Below are 14,727 nucleotides of genomic sequence, written 5' to 3' on the forward strand. Positions count from 1 at the left end.
TATTATTAAAAAATAAAAAAATAACAGATGTTGTCAAGGCTGTGGAGAAAAGGGAACACTCATACACTGTTGGTGGGAATGTAAATTAGTTCCACCACTGTGGAAAGCAGTCTGGAGATTTTTCAAAGAACTCAAAATAGAACTACCATTCAACCCAGCAATCCCATTACGGGATATATCCAAAAGTAAACAAAGTGTTCTACCAAAAAGACACAAGCACTTGCATGTTTATCACAGCACTATTTACAATAACAAAGACACCACCAAGCTCAGTGGCTCACACCTGTAATCCCAGCAATTTGGGAGGCAGAGGCAGGCGGATCACCTGAGGTCAGGAGTTCAAGACCAGCTTAGCCAACATAGTGAAACCCCATCATTACTAAAATTACAAAACTTAGCTGGGCATGTTGGTGCATGACTGTAATCCCAACTACTTGGGAGTCTGAGGCAGGAGAACCTCTTGAACCCAGGAGGCAGAGGTTGCAGTGAGTCAAGATTGCGCCACTGCACTCCAGCCTAGGAGACAACGAGAGATCCATCTCAAAAAACAAAAATATAGCAAAGACATGGAATCAACCTAAGTGTCCATCAATAGTGGGCTGGATAAAGAAAACGTGGTACATATACACAATGGAATACTACACAGACATGAAAAATAATAAAATTATGTCCTTTGCAGCAACATGGATGTAGCTAGAGATCATTATGCAAAGTGAATTAATGCAGGAACAAAAAAACCAGATATATTAAATGTTCTTACTTATAACAAGGAGCTAAACATTGGCTACTCATGAACATAAAGATGGCAGCAATAGAAACTAGGAACTACTAGAGAGGGAAGGGAGGGAGAAGGGAAGTTTGAAAAACTGTTGGGTACTATGCTCACTATCTGGGTGATGGGATCAATCATACCCCAAACCTCAGCATCATGCAGTACACCCAAGTAACAAAAGTACACATGTACCCCCTGAATCTGAAGTAAAACTTGAAAAAAAATGCATGCTTTCAACAAGGAGCTTTCTTTGCTTTGCAATAGATCTCACTATTGGAAGGGAAATTAACATATGTGAAATGTTGGCTTGGTACCAGAAATAACATAAATTCCTAGTACATTAGCCTATTCTCTTGCTTTGCAGTTGAGAAAAAAATTTACCACTAGCTTAGTGACATATTTAAAATACTAGGGTATATCAAAAAATGTCATGATTTTTTAATATTAGGCCAGTATGAGACTGTTCTCTATTTGGGAATTAGCTGTTTATCCTCTCTGAGGAAATTAGTCATCCCAAAAGACAATCAAATGCTGACATTTGACATGCCCAGTAAACTACTAGGACCCTACACCACCATGTTCCAGTGAGGCCCACCAGTCGATAAGCCCTGCCCACATGTACATCCACACACTCATACACACACCCACACACACATACACACACACACTCACAAAGCTGACAGCCAGGTTTTTGATGCCTTGCCCTGAAATATAAGCTAATCAACAAGGAAAGAATCACCAGGCATTTTAGGAAATACTCTAACATGGAAGAAAATCCCAGAGAAAATCAGATTTCCACAGAAACAGGGGAAATATAGAGTACAAAACTAAACAAAAATACTAAAAAACTCATAATTAATGCCCCTAGAAATAGGAAAATGTACATTTCAAAGTATTACTTAAAAGAATATATGAAGAACAAGAAAAATCTTCTTAGAAATTAAAAACTTTAAAGCAGAAATAAAAAATTTAATAAAAGTTTGAAATATGAACTTAAAAGATCAAAAAGATAAACAGATGGAAAATAGTAAAGAAAAGATTTTTAAACAATTAGACCCTTACTCCAGAGATTCAATATCAAGCTAATAGTGTTTTCACAAAGAGAAAACTTAGAGGACATTATTCAATCAGAATACAAGAAAATATCCTAACACTGAAAGATACTAGTTTTCCAATAAAATATGCTCAGCACAATAAATGAAAGATGACCCAAACTAAAACAGATTACTGTATATAAGACCTTAAATGTCTAAATAGAGGAATAAAAGCCACATACCAAGACAGACTCAGAATAACATCAAATTTCTCAAGATTAGAACGTGCAGACAATAGAAGAATGCCTTTAAATGTCTTTTGATCACATGAATAGACTTATTGTAACATGGAATGCTCAACACTAGTGCCATTAAAGTATCTAATTCTGACTTCAACTTTTAAAATAATTAAAATCAATAAAATCAAAAAAATCAAAACAGGATAGTTACCAGAATAATCGTGCCATTATAACCACATTATAAAGAAAACTTCCATCAAAATTTTATGATGTGACAAATCCAGTACAATATATTTTATTAAATATTACATTCCACTCAATTTTGTAATATTCCGTTTTTTGATGAAAATGTTTTTCAGAAGAGAGGCTTCAGATAAAAAGAAAAATTGGAATAGAAATACGTATGTTGAGATTTCCCAGTGTCACTGTTACAAAGTACCTTAGATGTCCTGTAATAATTGTTCATAGGTATCTTTAACAAATGAATAATTATTAATATATTTCACAGATAAGTCACTTGGCACTTTTTATTGACATACAACTATATAAACTTTTAGTAAAACATTTAAATTGTTTTACTTTGAATCACCTCACATTTTATAAGTTAGTTTTCATTTCTTCTGCTTCTTTAAAAGGCTTGGCCAGGTTGTTTGTCCATAGTAGGATCAACAAATTTTGAATTGTACTATATTTGTATAATAACTAATTTATCCAACTTAATATGTGGGAAATAATGCCTCTCTCTGTATTTAGATATGATTATTTGAAACAAAAATAATTAATTTTATGTATGTGATAAGAAACAGCCTATTAAATATATACCTTTTTTAAAAAAAGCAGCACAGATAGCAGATACAGAACTCTTTACTATCAGTACTCTTGACTATCAAGAAATGAAGCCACACTTTAGAAAAATGCAAGGTAAGAAAAAATTCAAGTTACCCCTTTGGGTAAAAATCATCCCTTTAATAATATTCATTTGTAATTCAAATTCACAGCATATCCCATCAGCCCAAGGTGATCTTCTAAAATGTCATTATACTTGCAGTATTATAAGTTTTTTTCAGACCAGTATTTATGGAGGTCACCGTGCTACATCAACAAAACATTTTAACTCCAGTGAGAGTATAGCTTTGTAGCATTAGCTCCTTTGACAATTGTCTTTCTAAAAAGATTTTTACTTTAGAACCCTCTGATATATGTAGTTTTCTTCAGATCCAAAGTATCCAAATGTTTTGTAAAAACCAACATTTTGTGGTAGACATTCAAGGGTAATCTTATAGTAGTTCAGTTTCTTGCTTAGCAAAGTACAAGTTGATAACAATTTGCCAAGCTGTCTTCCCTGCATTCGTTACTAACAACATCTACTCTTTCTCTCTTAGCACAGGAATGGATGAATTTACGTTCTGTTATCAGAGTTGCCATGGCAACACTCTGTCACCGAGTCACATCTTCCACAACTATAACATAATGATCCCCAGATTTCTTTGTATGCTCAAAGGACTTTATACATTATCAGGGTTGACAACTCCAGTGGCAGTTCTCTGACCCAGTACCTTAAAAAAAAAAAAAAAAAACCCTATGTTAGTTGTATTAGTCCATTTTCATACTACTATGAAGAAACACCCAAGACTGGGTAATTTATAAAGAGAAAGAGTTTTAATGGACTCACAGTTCCTTGTGGCTGGGGAGGCCTCACAATCATGGCAGAAGGTGAAGGACGAGCAAGGCACATCTTACGTGGCGAAAGGTGAGAGAACATATGCAGGGGAACTGTCCTTTATAAAGCCATCAGATCTCATGGGACTTATTCACTATCATGGGACTAGTACAGGAAAAATGCACCCCCATGATTCAGTAGGAATTGTAGGGATTATGGGAGCTATAACTCATGATGAGATTTAGGTGGAGACACAGCCAAACCATATCATCAGTAGACAAAGAGGCCTTAAACCAAGCCTTCTGGCAAGATGTGTTGGAGAAATAACTGAAGCATTTGTAGCTATGTTCTGATTCTAATCCACTTCTTTAAGTAGACTTGAGTCAAAACATAGGAGTTTCATCAGGTTTCATCTTTCCAGGAAGGTCTGTTTGATAAACCTGAGGCAGGCCCACCATGGCCCTCAGGACACCAGGTCCCACTCTCACTTCCTGACCCCCAGCCCCTCCTCACTGCCTTTAAAATTTTGAGGGAAAATTATTTCCAGCCAGAAGGCCCAGACAATCAATCAAACCAAATACACTGTTAATCAAGCACAAAGACTTTTAAAAGATACAGGTGACTCTTGTTATTTGTGGAAGTTCTATTCTGTGAAGTCACAGCAAACACTGAAATAGCAAATACTGAACCATTGGTCCTAGGGGAAATATAGGGCTAGATTCCTGTGAGCCTCTGGTCTCAGAGGAATCTTTTGGTCTCAGAGGAAATTCACAACATTTTTGTCAACCAATTAATACATAAACTTGCTGTTGGTGTGTTTCTGTTTAAAGACCCTATGTCTTTAATGTATGTTATATCAATATGTATGTTGATTCATTAACATCGAACTCACAGCCAGCAGCACACCTCATGCCTGAAAGAAGCTCATCTAAAGAAGCTCACGTATTTTCTTCATAAGACACATCACAGTCTTCTTGTGCTTAGGAACACTGGACAGCATTTCAGCACTATACTGGGGGGCCGTTTTAAGCCACAAAATTACCAAGAAAAAGCACATAAATGTGAAAAATGAGACACTAAATAGATCATAACGTAGATGCTTATTTACAGTATGAACTGAAACAAAGAGGCAGTGTCACCTCACTGGACCTCAGCGGGGAACAGGTAACTCAAAATGTTTACCCTCTGTGCATGCTTCTGAATGACCATAAAAACCCCGTGAGTATTGATTAGGAGGTCACAAATTTTGCAAAGTTGCAAATACAGAATCCATGAATAATGAGAATCAACTGTATTTTCACAAATATAATTATTCACAAGCTATTTCTAAGAAATCTAAAGGTTGTTTCACCAAACTTATCAAAGTAACCAAAAATAATGGGGGGGGTCTAACACAAAAGAGAAGGAAGTCCTAAAGGTGGCTGGTGAAGAGAAGTACCAAGATGACAGCTTTGTAGCAGACCCAGAGAGAACCAGTCTGCGTTGCAGCAGGATAGTGGAATGCTCCAGGAAGAATGAAAAAAGTAGACCATTATAAGTGCCAAGTAAACAATGACTGTACAAGAAGGAAATATAATCATTGCACAGTATGTTCCTCAACTATTATATTTATGTGGTTATACCAATATAAACATTGAATATTGACTTAACCAAACAGAAAAGAATTAATGAGGAAAAAACATGGAATTCACAAATAAATTCTTCAGTACAAGTAAACAGAGAAATATTTTGAGGGCTCAAAGAAGACTCAGTTTTGAGAATAAGGTTTTTTCTAGAAACTAAAGAATATTGGATAAAATGTCTTCTTAATATTCAGAAGGAAAGTACCTCTAAGAAACATTTATAGGTTGTAATAAGAAGAGATTAATTTGGAAAATATCAGGTAACTCTTTAAGACACCAGATTCAATACAATGCCCCATTTGAAGCAGTAAATTAAAGATTTGATACTACAGATGAAAATAAGGTCAATAAATGATATTAAGGAAAATTAACAAACATTCCATGAGAAAAACAGAGGAAAAGTGGCAAAAATGAGAACAAAAGAAAAAATGGGATGAAACACCATTGAATTTAATCTGTAAATAATAGCCATTGCGAAAGATGACAATTTTGTAGAACGTGAGTCAATAATAAAAAGTAAAATATATAATTCATTGATTTTTCTAAATGACGCATTTAGAATTTGAAATGTAAAGAAATCTATAGGAATCCATAAATTTAAAAAGAGGCTAACTTTAAGACAAAAGATAAAATCGAACTCAGTTTTCTCTGTGATGTGCTAATGTGAAGATAATCCTGGAGAATTTTTTAGGGAAAGGATTGTAACACAAGAACTCTGTGTTCAGCTACGTCATTTTTTAGTGTGAAGATGCCAGAAAGACACCAACAGAAAATTATGATGTATCATGTACCAATCCCAGACAAAATTCTAGAAAGATAGCCCCTCACCTGATTTTATCTATCCTGAACACCAGCATCTTAAGGCTCAACCTATTTTACAAACATATGTTTAACAAATATTTAGTCATGTTCTTTAACTGGAAACTTTATGGAAGGGATAAAGTGATTCATTTAAAATGACTAGGTAGAAAATCAGGGAGGAGGAAAATTTGACATTTAAAAAATTCAGCTGGTAAAATATTGAGGAGTTTTTTTTTTTTTTAATTGAATAATAGTAGTAGGAAGGAGACTATCTCTTCTACAAATTCATGATTTAGGGATAAAAACTGACATTAATCAGTGGGGAAAAAAATAGAAACACAATAAAAAGTCATGTTTACACAAAAAAGTCATAATTGACAAAGTGCAAATCAGTTCAATGGGAGTGGAAGAATTATTCAATATGCTACTTTTGCTTCTATAATATTTGTATGAAATACTCATTTTAGATAATATGTGTCCAGTGCAGTATGAGCTTGTAATAAAAAGGTAATAGAGGACATGTATAAATAGCTAGGTATTTTAGGAAAAATGGGCAATGCAGAAAATCAAGTGCATGTGTCTAGAGGAATGACAATGTTTAGTATATAAAGATTTGCTAAAATCTTCAATATTTATAGATAATAATGGTGATAAAAAGCTGTCCTCTCATTTTAATTTGAATAGTTTTACTGTTTTATGCTGAATTAATATTCCCCACTTGTTTTTGCTACAGCCTATTGTGTTTAAGTAGTTTTCTTATTACTGTTTTACTTTGAATATAAGAAATGCCTCTTAAATTTTATCAAATGTCTCTTTAGCATTTACAGATAAAATCTGTAATCTCTTTTAATTTGTTTTTGTTCCAGATTATGTTGATAGATTTCCACACCTGAAAATATCAGTATCAGTACTAAGATGTCAAATAATGTCAAATAATAGTATCAGTACTAAGAACCTCTCTGGTTTACTTTGGCGTATAGGTTGCTCTTTGTCTAATGAGATTAGGTCTGAGTTCTTTTCTTTTTCATCTTTCTTCTTTAAGAATGAAGGCATCTAAAGCTGTAAATTTTTCTGAGTCAGGTATTCACTGTGTCTCACAGGTTTTAGAAAAAGCATTCTTTTTCTTTCTTTCTAGAGAATATGAAGTGCAATATTTCTTTTTTGACTTGGCATCAGTTTGGTTGGGGACAGTCAAAGAAACTGAACTAGTACTAAAGGAAAGTGAGCCAGATTTAGGGTACCAGCTTTTGAAAATCTGTAGGTCAGTATCTAAATGTTACATTTTAACAATGTAACTTAATTTTAATAAAATTATGAAATTTTAACTTGAAAGATATCCCAGAACTATATAATGCTATAATGCATTAATCCTCTTCTCTAAAAAGAATTCCCAACAAATAGTTTCCAGGCTCTTGTGCCATATATATCTGTGTGTTATATTACAACATACAATGTTTTGTCATGGTGTTTTCCATTTTACGATTCTGTTTTTTGTTTAAACTACTAGAAGCTTGCGGTATTTGGTATTAATTATCTTATTTCTTTGTTAAATTAAGCAGTAACATCTTCCTTATAATTACTACCCTTTAATACTCATTCTGCCTTTTGGAGCCACAATGAAGAAATTCAATTCCTCTTCCACTCAACAGCCTTTCAAATATTTAAACAGTTAGGCACCTTTCTTCCCAAAGACTGTCTTCTGTAGCCCAAACATCCTTATTTAATTCAATCATTTTTTATACAGGGGAATTGTCTTGAGACTTTTGGCCATCCTAATTTCCTTCATCTATACGTATCCTACTTGGTCAAAATTCTAAAAGTGAACTGATGCATACTAAACTAAATATTTCCAGTGATGGCTCAAAGTGAAAGTCCAATGGAATTATTACCCCTTTTTTTAATAGACACTACAAATCATTTAATGCCAATTAAGATTTCATTATCTGGCCAGGCCTGGTGGCTCACACCTGTAATCCCAGCATTTTGGGAGGCCGAGGCAGGTGGATCATTTGAGGTCAGGAGTTTGAGACCAGCCTGGCCAACGTGGTGAAACCCTGTCTCCACTAAAAATACAAAAATTAGCCAGGTATAGTGGCACACACCTGTAGTCCCAGCTACTTGGGAGGCTGAGGCAGGAGAATCGCTTGAACCCAGGAGGCGGAGGTTGCAGTGAGCAGAGATTGCGTCACTGCACTCCAGCCTGGGTGACAGAGCGAGACTCCATCTCAAAAAAAGAAAAAAAAAAATATTTTCTTATCTTTGTGGCTTAAGATTGCAATTGACAAAAACACTCAAGTATTTCTTACAGCAATATCTGAGAAGCCATACACAAGGTAGTCTATGCTATGAACTTTGATTATATTGATGCCTTGGTTCGCTCATATATAAAGTCAAGATAATATTAATACTAACTCATAGAATTTTTAAGACAATGAAATAATTTGATATATGTAAAGCATTTAGAATAGTGGCTGATAAATGCTAAGCCTTCAGTAAATGTTAACTGTTAACATTATTATAATTAATTATTATCTGTTTTGACATCATTCTCCAACATTTTTAAAAGCTAGTCTCCACCATAAAGAGCTTGTGTAGTTGATATATTTACCCTTGAAGGAAAACTTTGAAAAAATCATTTTAATTCGATTGTTAAATCATAAAAATATCAACGAACTATGAAAAACATTTACTTGTAAATGGACAAGCATACTCATTGACTACATGTCACATATGGTTATTCTCAACAAACACGGAATACAGAAACACAAAACACACGAAATGCAACCCAGCCTAAACTGCGTTGTGTCAGTCAAGATCTGCAAAAGAATATTGGAATAGAAAGTGCTTGGAACAGATACTACCTCTGTGGCTGAGGGTGAGTACTCAAGGGAAAAACAAAGTTGAAGAGAGTCTCTCTCCCCAGGGCTGAGATTCAAATCTCACTGGAGAAGATGTGTTTGCAGCTGACCGAAGGTCAGAGATGTCTATGGGGATGTTGGTGGACTGGAGGTGATGAGTAGGAAACTTCTGCTGAGATGCCCATGGTTATCACTGGACCTCTGACAAGCTGCTGGTAGCTGTGCCAGAGAATAAGAAGAAAAGCATCTGGAAAAAGAAGCTCCTTCTTCTTTTATGCCTTGCAGTTTTCCTCCAGCACCCTATACTGCCCAACTTTAACACTGTGTCAGCAGGCAAAGGAGGAATGTTCATAGAGTCCAATTCCATTATTACAAAGCAAGCTCAAAAAAAGGGTAGATTTAGAGCTGACCAGCAATAAATTGATAGATGGAAGAAAGATCTAACCCAATATAGCAATTGTAATGCTCTAAATATTCTAATATTAATAATCAGGTGTTTGAAAATTCTAATGAAATCACTTTACTTTTCTACAGAAAGTAAATACTATAGTGGAAAGTTCCACAGATGGGTAACACTTGATTTAAAAAATATATCTTTGGGTGACTAAAACACCCTGCCTTTCAGAGCTTATGATCTAGTGAGATAGACTCATAAACAGTCAAATACAATATGTTTAGATGAAAGTGTGTTTAAGAAGCTATAAGAATGAGACCTGAACATTAATGACTACATTGAACAGTTAAAGAGATCGATCATACTCTACAGGATTTTGACATGAGCCCTCCTGGAATATCTTACCCTGAAAACTTCAATGTCAAGAAATTCAGATAAATTAGATTAAGTTCAAATAAGAGAGATGGGGATGATTAATGGAAGGGAAACACTGGCTTGTGACGGGAAAGGCTAACAAAAATCTATACAGATTAGCTAAGTGACAAGAGAAGCAGAGAGTTGACAAGCATGAGTTGGATGTAAATTCAAATAAGCTATAATCAAAGAATAGCACAGAAAGTGGAATTTAGTCTAATTCAACAAACTTGATAATGTGGGAAGATGTGGAGCTTGAGTTAGGCCTTTAAGAATGGACATATTAGGCCAGCCGCGGTGGCTCACTCCTGTAATCCCAGCACTTTGGGAGGCCAAGGCAGGCGGATCACAAGGTCAGGAGTTCGAGACCAACCTGGCCAACATTGTGAAACCCCATCTCTACTAAAAATACAAAAATTAGCCAGGCATGGTGGCGGGCACCTGTAGTCCCAGCTACTCGGGAGGCTGAGGCCGGAGAATCGCTTGAACGTGGGAGACAGACGTTGCAGTGAGCCAAGATCGCACCACTGCATTCCAGCTTGGGCGACAGAGGGAGACGCCATCTCAAAAAAAAAAAAAAAAAAAAAAAAGAATGGACATATTTCCAGCAGAAAGAAATATACAACACATGTTGATGGATGGAGAGTATAACAGAAACTTTTTGTTGAGCCATCAATTGAGCTAATGCAGAAGATTGTGTCAAGATACAAGAACATCTTTGCCTGAGAGCAAGACTTTTTTTTTTTTTTGTACCAGAGTAGTGCCAGGCAGAGCGTAGGTGCTAAGAAATGCTGATAGATTAAAAGAGTAATTGAATAAATAGTGAAAGAATGTCAGAGAAAGGAGCTACATTTTGGAGAATCCTAAGTATTGAAGAGGTCTGCATGTTACCTTGTAAGCCATGGGGACTAATTGAAGGATTTTATGCTGTTGCTGTTATTTTTATTTAAGTACACTTCCTAACAGACACAGTACAGAGAAAAGTAATAGCACACCCCATTCAAAGTGATAATTCCAAAATCAGAAACCCTGTATTACTAGCCAAAAGAAAGAAAAATAATTGGTTTTTTTCTTCCTCTTTTTCGCATTTCCAAAATTTACTCTTCATACATTCTGTCACTGCTCTATCAATTAAAGTAATCATCCTTTAAATGTGTGAGACAGTAAACTTGACTCACAGCAAGTGAAGGATGAGAACTCTTTCTTAAGTTAGGTGGATTATTTTCATCTTTAGAACTTCTTAGCCATTTTCTCTTCCTAGGTGACAGGTACTGACTCACCAGTAGCCAGGAACTCTATAAAGATATCATAATTATTTAGGTCCCATTAGGTTTCTCCTCACCTTCTCCCTTATTACAAAGGTCCTTGAAAATAAATTGAATATTTCATCAATGAAACTTAGACTAAGTAGCTTATTTCACTGTTTTTGAATTTTGCATATATGTGTGCATATGTACTGGTGACATACACCAAAGTAAATGTACAAATTTATATGTATTTCCTAAAGTGAAATGAACAGATTTTTGTTCACAATATTATATTGGCAAAGTTTGTAAATTTAACTTTAGATACTCTGACAGCTAGAAACCTGCACCAACATTTTATGATGAATTAGAAGCAAGATCCTGTAAATACATCTAAGGATACTTCTGATTTCACCTTATCCACAGGGAAGTATGCTTTGGAAATTCAGCCAGTTAGTTGAATTATATACTACATTATTTTTACATTATACCTTCTGCACTCATAACTTCTAGAACTAACCATGGGTATTCTGAAGAATAGCTGTGCCAAGAGAGAGAATAATCTCCATAAAACATATTGTCCATACTTGTTCCACATTCTTCTACCACCAGGTTTCTTGATCATCTAGAAAGACCTACCTTTTGAGCAATGACTTGTCAAATCCCTACTCTTTGCAAGGTCCATTTCAAATGCCAGTTCTTTCATGAAGCCATGTTTGATCCCTGTGTCTCACACCACATCCTATTTCCCCTGCTTATAAACTCTCATAGAAGTTCTTATTTCTGATTGACAGTTATCAAATTCTGTCTCAACTTACTTTCATCTGTGTATTTGTCTAATCTCTTATACTTAGATTGAAATTCCTTGAGGTTAGAAGTCATGTTCTACTGATATAATTATTCACAACTCCTAGTATTGCAGCTGACTTACAAATAAGAACTCAATAATTGATTACTCAATTTAATATAGGAAGCCAGTTATAGCAATTGAGAAGGCTCTAGTAGTAGTTATTATTGGCAAGATGTTTGCTAAGAACACATTAAAATATTTCCTGCTTGTGCTAGGGAATTTATTAATATTCTCAAGATTATATTTTAATGAAGTTTGGTGAAGGAAAATAAAAAGAAATACTTTGTGTATTAACCTACTCATATGAAACTAGCTTTATGAATTCAAAGGGATTAGAAAAAAATTGATTACATATATTGTAAAACCCAATGAGTTGTGATTCTTCTATAAATGAAAAAGTTCAAATGAAATTTCAGGAAAGTTATTTGGTCCTCATTTAATCTTCAGTAATAAAAGAAACAGTGTGGATGTATGGCTCTAAGCAATTACTTTAGCAATTCTGATTCCCCATTACATTTTGAGAGAATGTGATTGTGAATGATTAAGTAGGATAAAATTAATAAAAGTGTACCAGATTTTTAAATAAACAATATGAAATATTTATTTGCACTAAACATTCAAAACCATCATTTCATTTTTCTAGAAGGTCAGATACCTGCCGTAAGCCACTGGTTATGCTTCCAAGCAACAAAAACCTCAGCATTTCCTTGGTTGAGTTTCATCCTAGATAGTGCCCTAAACATCTAATTTACTATCATTTTTGTTTTCAGTTACCTAAGAACCAAATTGTCATACTAAACTGTTAAAGTGAGCGTTTCAAAAGTTCTCTAAAATAGATCATCCCATAAGGATCACAGTACCACCCTCAGTTTATGAGGGAGAAACGGGGTGTGGGGCAGGGATTTTTCTTAACTGAAAAATCAATTCTTCTGGTCAATACAGTTCTAGGATACATAAAATACCTTAAAAAACTGAATATGACTCCTCACAATGCCATCTTTTGGTGGGTGATTTCAAATAGAGGTTCACTCAGAAAGAAAAAGGGGATTTTTATGAAAGATAGAATCTGGAAAGAGAGAAAAGGAGACCCTCCCCCACCAAAAAAGGACTGAGAAGGGTGGCAGGAACACTGGGGAAACAATAGCTGCCACTAATCAGACTTGCCCTGGTGTGATCTTTGAATCTCTTTGAATATCTTTCTCTTTCTTGGAAATCCAGCTTGATTTTATAGCTGATGACCTGACCCAACTACTGCCATGACATTTCTGCTAAAAGCCCAAACCATTAAGACAAAAGCAGTCTTGATATGATTACCAAGACAGGTCTGTTTGTGCATTTCATTTTATTTTTAACTTTGACAGGTAAAATTGAGTTTATGATGGCAGGCAGTGGAACTTGAGAATCAAACAATTCAGAATACTTAGCTATAACTGGTTCTTGTAAATACATCTTAGCAGTCAGGACTGAACAAAAAATAAGCAGGCTGGACGAGATAATTTAAGCAGCAACTGAAAAAAAAATGAATTTTCTTTTCTTGTGTACTTTTACATTTCCAGAAGGCTTTCAATCATTGAAGTATTTACTGAAGGTATAAGACATATAAGTGGAAATCATTACTGTCATCTCTATTAATAACACCTTTATAATTGATCACTATGTCATATTTTTTCTTGCAATGAAATTCTGCTATCTGAGATTATAGCATAAAAAGGAGTCTCTGAAAAAAATTATAAAAACAATTTAGTCACATATTTCCTTTGTGAGTTTATTTGGTTACATCCGAAAATACTGAGAACTTCTATTCTATGAAGATGATTGTCCCCTCAATCAATAACTACTGAATGTATCAAATATGTCTAGCACTATTTCTGCTACACAGTAAATACTCACATATATTTATTGGAATTAGCAACCATTCCCTTTTCTTTGCATCTTCTCCACCTGTTGTTGTTTTTTGATTTTTTTTTAACAAAAGTCATTCTGACTGGTGTGAGATTATGGTTTTGATTTGCATTTCTCTAATGATTAGTGATGATGACCATTTATTCGTATGCTTGTTGTTAGCCTGTATGTCATCTTTTAAGAAGTGTCTGTTCATGTCTTTTGACTTCTTTTTAGTGGGGTTATTTGGTTTTTTGCTTGATGATTTAAGTTTCTTACAGATTCTGAATATTAGACCTTTGTCAGATGCACAGTTTGTGAATATATTCCCCCATGCTGCAGGCTGTCTGTTTACTTCCTTCATAGTTTTGCTGTGCAGAAGTTCTTGAGTTTAATTAGGTCCTACTTGTCAATTTTTGATTCTGTTGCAATTGCTTTTGAAAATGTAGCCAATATCAAGTAGGGTGTTTGTTAGGTTTTCTTCTAAGATTTTCATATTTTGCGGTCTTACATTTAAATATTCAATCCATCAGCTGGGCGCGGTGGCTCACACCTGTAATCCCAGCACTTTGGGAGGCCGAGGAGGGTGGATCATGAGGTCAGGAGATTGAAACCATCCTGGCTAACACAGTGAAACCCCGTCTCTACTGAAAAATGCAAAAAATTAGCTGGGTGTGGTGGTGGACGCCTGTAGTCCCAGCTACTCAGGAGGCTGAGGCAGGAGAATGGCGTGAACCCGGGAGGCAGAGCCAAGATTGCACCACTGCACTCCAGCCTGGGCGACAGAGTGAAGACTCTGTCTCAAAAAAAAAAAAAATTCAATCCATCTTGAGTCAATTTTTGTACATGGTGAAAGGTCAGGATCTAGCTTTATTCTTCTGCATATCAGCCAGCTATCACAGCACTATTGACTAGGGAGTCCTTTCCTTATTGCTTAGTTTTGTTGAATTTTTCAAAG

At 35.1% G+C, this 14,727-nt stretch overlaps 1 protein-coding gene and 1 pseudogene across 3 annotated transcripts in view; one reads left to right on the forward strand and one right to left on the reverse strand.

The window, feature by feature from the left end:
• The window catches only part of RALYL (RALY RNA binding protein like), a 736,599-nt gene that overhangs the window by 648,763 nt on the left and 73,109 nt on the right, over positions 1-14,727 (forward strand). The gene's annotated exons all lie outside the window — the stretch shown is intronic.
• LOC117078897 lies at positions 3,183-4,118 on the reverse strand (annotated as a pseudogene).

This window comes from Trachypithecus francoisi, unplaced genomic scaffold, assembly GCF_009764315.1.
Source record: "Trachypithecus francoisi isolate TF-2019V2 unplaced genomic scaffold, Tfra_2.0 Lachesis_group7, whole genome shotgun sequence".
NCBI classification, from domain to species: Eukaryota; Metazoa; Chordata; class Mammalia; order Primates; family Cercopithecidae; genus Trachypithecus; species Trachypithecus francoisi.